The sequence below is a fragment of the Pteropus vampyrus genome, unplaced genomic scaffold (assembly GCF_000151845.1).
Source record: "Pteropus vampyrus isolate Shadow unplaced genomic scaffold, Pvam_2.0 Scaffold158, whole genome shotgun sequence".
Taxonomy (NCBI): domain Eukaryota; kingdom Metazoa; phylum Chordata; class Mammalia; order Chiroptera; family Pteropodidae; genus Pteropus; species Pteropus vampyrus.
Window position 1 is genome coordinate 290,195 of NW_011888939.1, and position 6,156 is coordinate 296,350.

Below are 6,156 nucleotides of genomic sequence, written 5' to 3' on the forward strand. Positions count from 1 at the left end.
ATCAGGGACTTGAACACATATTCGTCCAGCAAAATTCACAGCAGCCGAAGATGGAAGCCACCCAGGTGTCCATCCACGGATGACGGACAAAGAAAACGTGACGCATGCCTCGACGGAACATTCTTTGGCCCTAAAAAGGAAGGACATCCTGACGCACACGATGAGGACATTACGCAGAGTGAAATAAGCCGGCCGGTAAAGGACAAATACTATGTGACACCACTTATCTGCAGTACCGCCAATAGGCAAATTCTCAGAGACCGAAAAGAGAATGGTGGGTGCCAGGGGCTGGGGGGAGGGGCGGGGGGTTATTGTTTAATGAATACAGAGTTTCGGTTTTGCAAGATGAAAAGAGTTCTGAAAACGGCGGTGACGGTGGCGCAGTAACCTGTATGTACTTAACGCCATCTAAAATGGTTAGAATGGTCAATTTCATGTCATGTTTATTTCACCTCAGTAAAAACAAAAATGAGACATTTCCTGAGCATTTCTGAATCCGAGACTAAAGCGCTGGCTCAAACTCCTGGAAACGAATGAGCAAAAACCTCCCTCCAGGCTAAGGAGGAGGGGGGCGCAGTTTTCTGTCCTTTCTGAAAAGGGTCAAGAGGTTGTGTCCCAGTAAAAGCATCGCCTGCGATCGGGCTGTTTTCCCCGGGGCGGAGCAGGGTGATCTGGACCCAGAACCTTTGGGGGTCCTCGTGCTCTTCAGTAGGAATCCCCCAAGCCCACCCCACCCTCCTCGAACCCCGAGAAAACGGTCTGCACGGTTTTGAATGACTCCATCAATCAAACGCGACTTTAGTTTTCCGAGGTTCTCTAAGAACTTTCTGCAGGAAACCAGCATGCCAATCCCCAGATCTGAGTTGGAAGAGCTCTCACTCATCTCCTGATCCAGAGAGTCCCTTCTGTGCCAGCTCCAAGGACAAGAAACCCACCACTTCACTGAGATGGACATCTTCTGTCCCTTGTGCACGAAGCAGGAGCGGGAGCAGGTGCAGCTCAGCCCGCGTCTCCCAGACCCGCGTCCAGACCGTGAGCGAAGCCCCCTCCCCCGCCCCCGAGTCTCATGGAAGCCGCGGACTTTTCCCCCAGAAAAATGTACGTGCACGAACCCTCAGGGATTCCGCGGGCTGTCCCCGCCTCAACCAGCTCCACTTTAGAGGCAAGCACCTGTCCCCAGACCCCACCTGTACCTTGGCTTTTCTCTCCAAAAAGGTAGGAAAGGCTGTGACCCCACTCCCCATCGACCATCCCCTGGTTCCTGGAGGCTGGGGGAGGGGCGGCCTCCCCTCTGCCCTCAGTGGGCTCTGGACGACAGGGCACCATCCTCACTCAGTGTCCCAGGAGCTTTGAGGACAGTCGTCTGGGACTTCCCGAGCCATCTCAATCCTACTCTCTTACTTTATAGACAGACGGGCTCCGAGTGGCCCAGGGACTGCGACAGTTTGAGCCTGAAGCGGGGAACCAACTCAGGCTCCTCAGTGTGTCACGCCATGCTCCTCCCGGGTCCCCGGGACCGCTCCGGGGTGAGCACGACATTGTGCCTCTAGGTGATATCCGCCAGCCTAAACCTGGATTCTGAAAAGGCCGTTTATGTCCAGCTGTCGGAAGGCGTCACCCCTGGGCAGGCTCACAGCATCTCAGATTAACTGTCCCCACCACCCCTTCTGCCTGGATCCAAGAGCTGGAAGCTTCATCCCACGTGAGAACTTGCCAGCCCACCTCATTCTTCTTCCCCTAAGTGCAAAAGGGACGACGTCGCGACCTCGGTCAGACGTGCAGATTGAAAGAGAAGAGGCAGGGACTCGTCGCACAGCACTCACCTGTCTGAGTCTGGAGGCTTCTGGTCCTGCACGGGGACCTCGCTGCCCCACTCTGTCACCTTTGTGACTCTCCGCACAAATAGATACTTCTCCTTTCTCTCTCGCTGTTTTTTTTTTTTTTTTTTCCCTCTTCTGTTCCCCTCCCTGATTTTCAATCTGATTATTTGTGTCAAAATCTGGCGGTGAAGGGACAGCCAATGGCGAGCAGCAGCTCGGAGTGGCATTTGCTTATCAAAGCTGCCAGGACACATTCACTCTCCCCCTCGGCCCCGGAGCTGCGGAATCTTCTCCCGGAAACTTTGAAAGGCTAAATTACTAAGTTTTAAACATTAAAGTTAAGAGAAAACACGTACGCGTAAACCTGATTTTGTATAGAGAACTTACAACTTTCCTTAGTTTCTTTCTTTTTCTTTCTTCTGCTTTCCTTCATTTGTTCGTGCCTTTCTCCCTCACCTCTCTCTCTCCCTCCTTCCCTCCCTCCTTCCTTGCCGAGGTCACCATTGAGAAGAAAGGTCAAGTTCATGCATCCCCAGACTTGACCCTAGAAGGGGTCGAGGTGCGGCGGGGTGAGGTAGTGAACAGTCAGCACGACCCTGTGCGGGCTCAGGCCCACGTGCAGGTTGCACCCGGGTCCTGGGGCGTGCGTGTGTGTGTGTGTGTGTGTGTGTGTGTGTGTGTGTGTGTGTGTCGCCACCTGGTGGCCAAGGAGGAGACCAGAAGAGGTCCACAGGGGCCTCCAGGGTGTCCCCAGTCACCAGGGGGAAAGCAGAGACGGCCCGTCCCAGACCTTTCATCCCCTTTGACTTGAAGCCCTATGCCCTGACCACCCCCCTTCTTCCTCCCCCGCCCCAATAGCCTCTGGCACATGAGATGACTAATTTATTTCTGGAGGAGGACGTTTTGCATAAGACAAGAACTCACAAAACAGCACTGTTAGGCTGATTTGCATGCTCTTCCAGCCCAGCGCTGGGGAGATTATGTTTCCCTCATAAAGAAAACACGTTTGGCGACCGGAAGCCCCAACTTGAACTACAAGTCCAAGGTCCGACAGGAAGAGAAAGGGGGTTTCAGGGCGAGGTCTGTCCCAGCCGGGCCCAGCCCTGAAGTGAGCGCCAGCCCGGCCGGCACCCAGCCCGCGAGATGCTGTCGGGATCCACGGGAGAAAAACACCCCCAGCCCTGGGTCTCTCTTCTTGCCGGCGAGAGATCAGTGGAAATATCTGGAATATTCTTTGGAAGATTGCCAACAGTCGACTAAAATTGTTTGTCATTAGGCAGAAAACTTAAAAAATCATTCAAGAACACTAAGGAAAAATGGTCCCTGAACTTGACCAGTGCGTCTTTCCTCACGTCCCCACTCGACCGTACACGCACGTCCAGACGCTGCAGTCGTAAACCGGCGGGTCTTTTCCCACGGATTTTTATATAAGCGCCTCCTAAATTCTCTCGGGGCTTTAATTAGCATATTCGACGGGTTCACAGAGTTTCATGGTTCACCTCACCAGCTCCTCTATGGATTGGGATGTTTCCTTCTTGGGGTATTTTCTAGTGCGAAGCTGAGCTGCTGCTACGGGCCCTGTGCAGTTCAGCGGCTGGTCTAAGGGCCAGCGCCACTCCCTACCGCAGGCAGCCCTGGAAATAAAGGGCTTTCATTAACCTGTCCAAGGGCCGAATCACTTCAGCACTCCAGTGCCCATTCATTCATTCATTCATTCGAGGTACTGCCGGTACCTTTCACATACCAGGTCCCTCCTTCTTCCCTGCTCCTCGCTCCCTGCCTCCCTGTCTTGGTCAGCTTGGGCTGCCGTAGCAAAATGCCACACACGGGCAATTTATTTCTCATGGAGGCCAAGAGGTCCAAGGCCAAGGTGCCAGCAGACTCCGTTCCTGAAGATGAGCTTCCAGGCGGGCAGACTGCCATCTCCCCATCTAGGACAGAGAGAGAGCCCCAGGGTCTCTTTCTCTTCCCCTAAGGACATGAATCCATCACAGGGGCCCCACCCTCACGACGTCACCTAAACCCGATTACCTCCCAAGGCCCCGCCTCCAAGGATTGTCACATCAAGAGGCGGGGCTTCAACATATGAATTTGGCGGGGACACATTCAGTCCCTAATACTCCCTTAGCTAGTGCATGTTTACTGAGTGCCTACAAGGTACCAGATGCTGGGGTTTCAAATAAGAGCCAGACGAGACCCCGCGTGAGAGCTCCCTCCTGGCCTAGCAGGTGGGACGGGGCACCCAGAGATTTATAATTTGGGGCGAAAACCTGTGATGTAAACGTGGCATGCAAAAGGACCCAGACTTGGAGAGTTCATGAAGGCAGTGACGTCTAAGTCGATGTCAGGCTGAGTTTGTTGGGAGGAGGGAAGTCAGGAAGAACGTCTCAAAGCAGAAACAGCATGTGCGATGGACTGGAGGCCAGGACCTTCACGGGACTGACGGCAGCCAAGTTCAGCATGGGTGGAGGACAGAGACTGAAGGGGGTGTGTGGGGTGCTGGAGAGAAGAGCCTCGAGAGAAAAGGAGCAAAGTCAGGCCGAGCCCCGCCCCCATCCCCGGGTTTGAAAACCTTCGGGGATTCCCCTCGGCCTAGCAAGACAAAACTCTCGGCTTCGGAGGTGAGCACTGAACGCTTTTCATAGTGTCAGAAATCTTTCAGATGACAGCACGTTTTCGGATGCAAGTTGCAGAAACCTCAATTAAATTAATTAAATAACAGCAACGAAACAGCGGCCAGGTGCCCAGAGGATATCGTCTGAATTGCATTCAGCCGGGCTCAGGACACTTGCAGGTGTTGTCCCCTCTGCCTGGATGGCCTAACTCCCATATCTTCCCACGGCTGACTTCTTGTCATTCAGGTCTCGGCTGAAATGTCACCTCTGCAGAGAGACCTCCTTGGCCATCACCTAAAGCGGGACCTTCGCACTCCATGGCTTTCCGCTCCATCGGCCTGCCCTTTGTTCTTCTTGGCATTCGTGAGTATCTGAAAATATCTTGTTGGCGTCTGACCTCGTTGTTTACTCTGGACGGACTGCCCCCAGGAATGGAAGCACCGCAAGAGCAGGTGTCATGTGCGCCTGGCTCACAGCTGAATCGCCTGTGCTTTGAACGGTGTATGGTAGACACTAACGATGCATTTACAGAATGGACGAATGAGTGGATGAATGGATATCTTTCTCGCCATCTGTCAGCTTTGCTTTCCTCTGGGCTGGTTTTAGCCTGGTGCCGAGATCACCAGCATGACCAGCGACAGTCTATGAGCTTAGAAACTGCAGTGGAAAGAAAGCCCCTTTCTCAATATTTTCAGTAAGAGGCCGGGGGTTGGCTCTGATTGATCCAGCCTAGTCTCCCACCAGCCCCGGAGCCAATCACCGTGGCCAGGGGAAGGGATATGGGTCTCTCCTTGGCTCAATTCGATGTTCTTTCTCTTCGATTCTCCTTCTTCGCAGCCCAAATCAGCTCTCAACTCCTCCAGGAAGCCTTCCGAGACTTCCCACAATCCCTGGGGTCACCTGTGGTCTAAAGGACTTGGCCAGGACAACCCTTGGATTCTTGTCCTGCTTTGTCATTCTGGGCACCCAGCTGCTTCTCGGTGAGACCAGGAGCTGTCTAAGGCTAGGAACGCTGAGGGGGCCTGTCGCAGGCAGCAGGCACAGACCGTCCCCGGTAGCGATGGCCGTGATCTGGCTGAATAGATGGGAACCGTCCTCACTGAGTGCCCCGCAGTGGGCCGCAGGCGGAGCCTCCTATTGTCTGCTGAGACACCCCAGGCAAGTACAGGCGGTTCCAGAAGCTCCCTGGGGGTGGGGAGGGGTGAGGGGTGAACGTGTTGTGTTGGTTGGGCGGCAAGGTCCCGGCTCTGGCATTACCTGTGTGACCTTGGAAGCCTTTCTGGCCTTGGCTTAGAATGGCCACAGAATGAGAAATGGGACAAAGATGAGCTGTGGCCATCCACCGAGAACGCAAGGATGGACCAGGCGGTTCTTGCGCTGAGGGCTGGGTGGAGGTGGGGTGGGGCTGACTCCTAGCCAGGGGACCGAGCCCTGGCACCATCCTTCTCTGCCTGCTTCTTGGTGCCAAGGCTGTCCTGCAGCAACAGTCCTTCAGGGAGGTTGCAGGCTCTATGCCAGGAGCTGCAGGCCGCTCAGGTGGAGGGAGCCCGGCTTGAGAACGCTGCTTGCCTCTGGGGCATGGCCCTGCCCTTCCGGTCACCACCCCCGTGACCCAGGCGCCCGCACTCCGCGGGAGGACGCAGTTCACCGTGTAGCCACGCGGTGGCGCTCCTTCCTTCCTCTCCTCTGGCAACAGCCTGAAAACTAAAAATCGCTCCCCC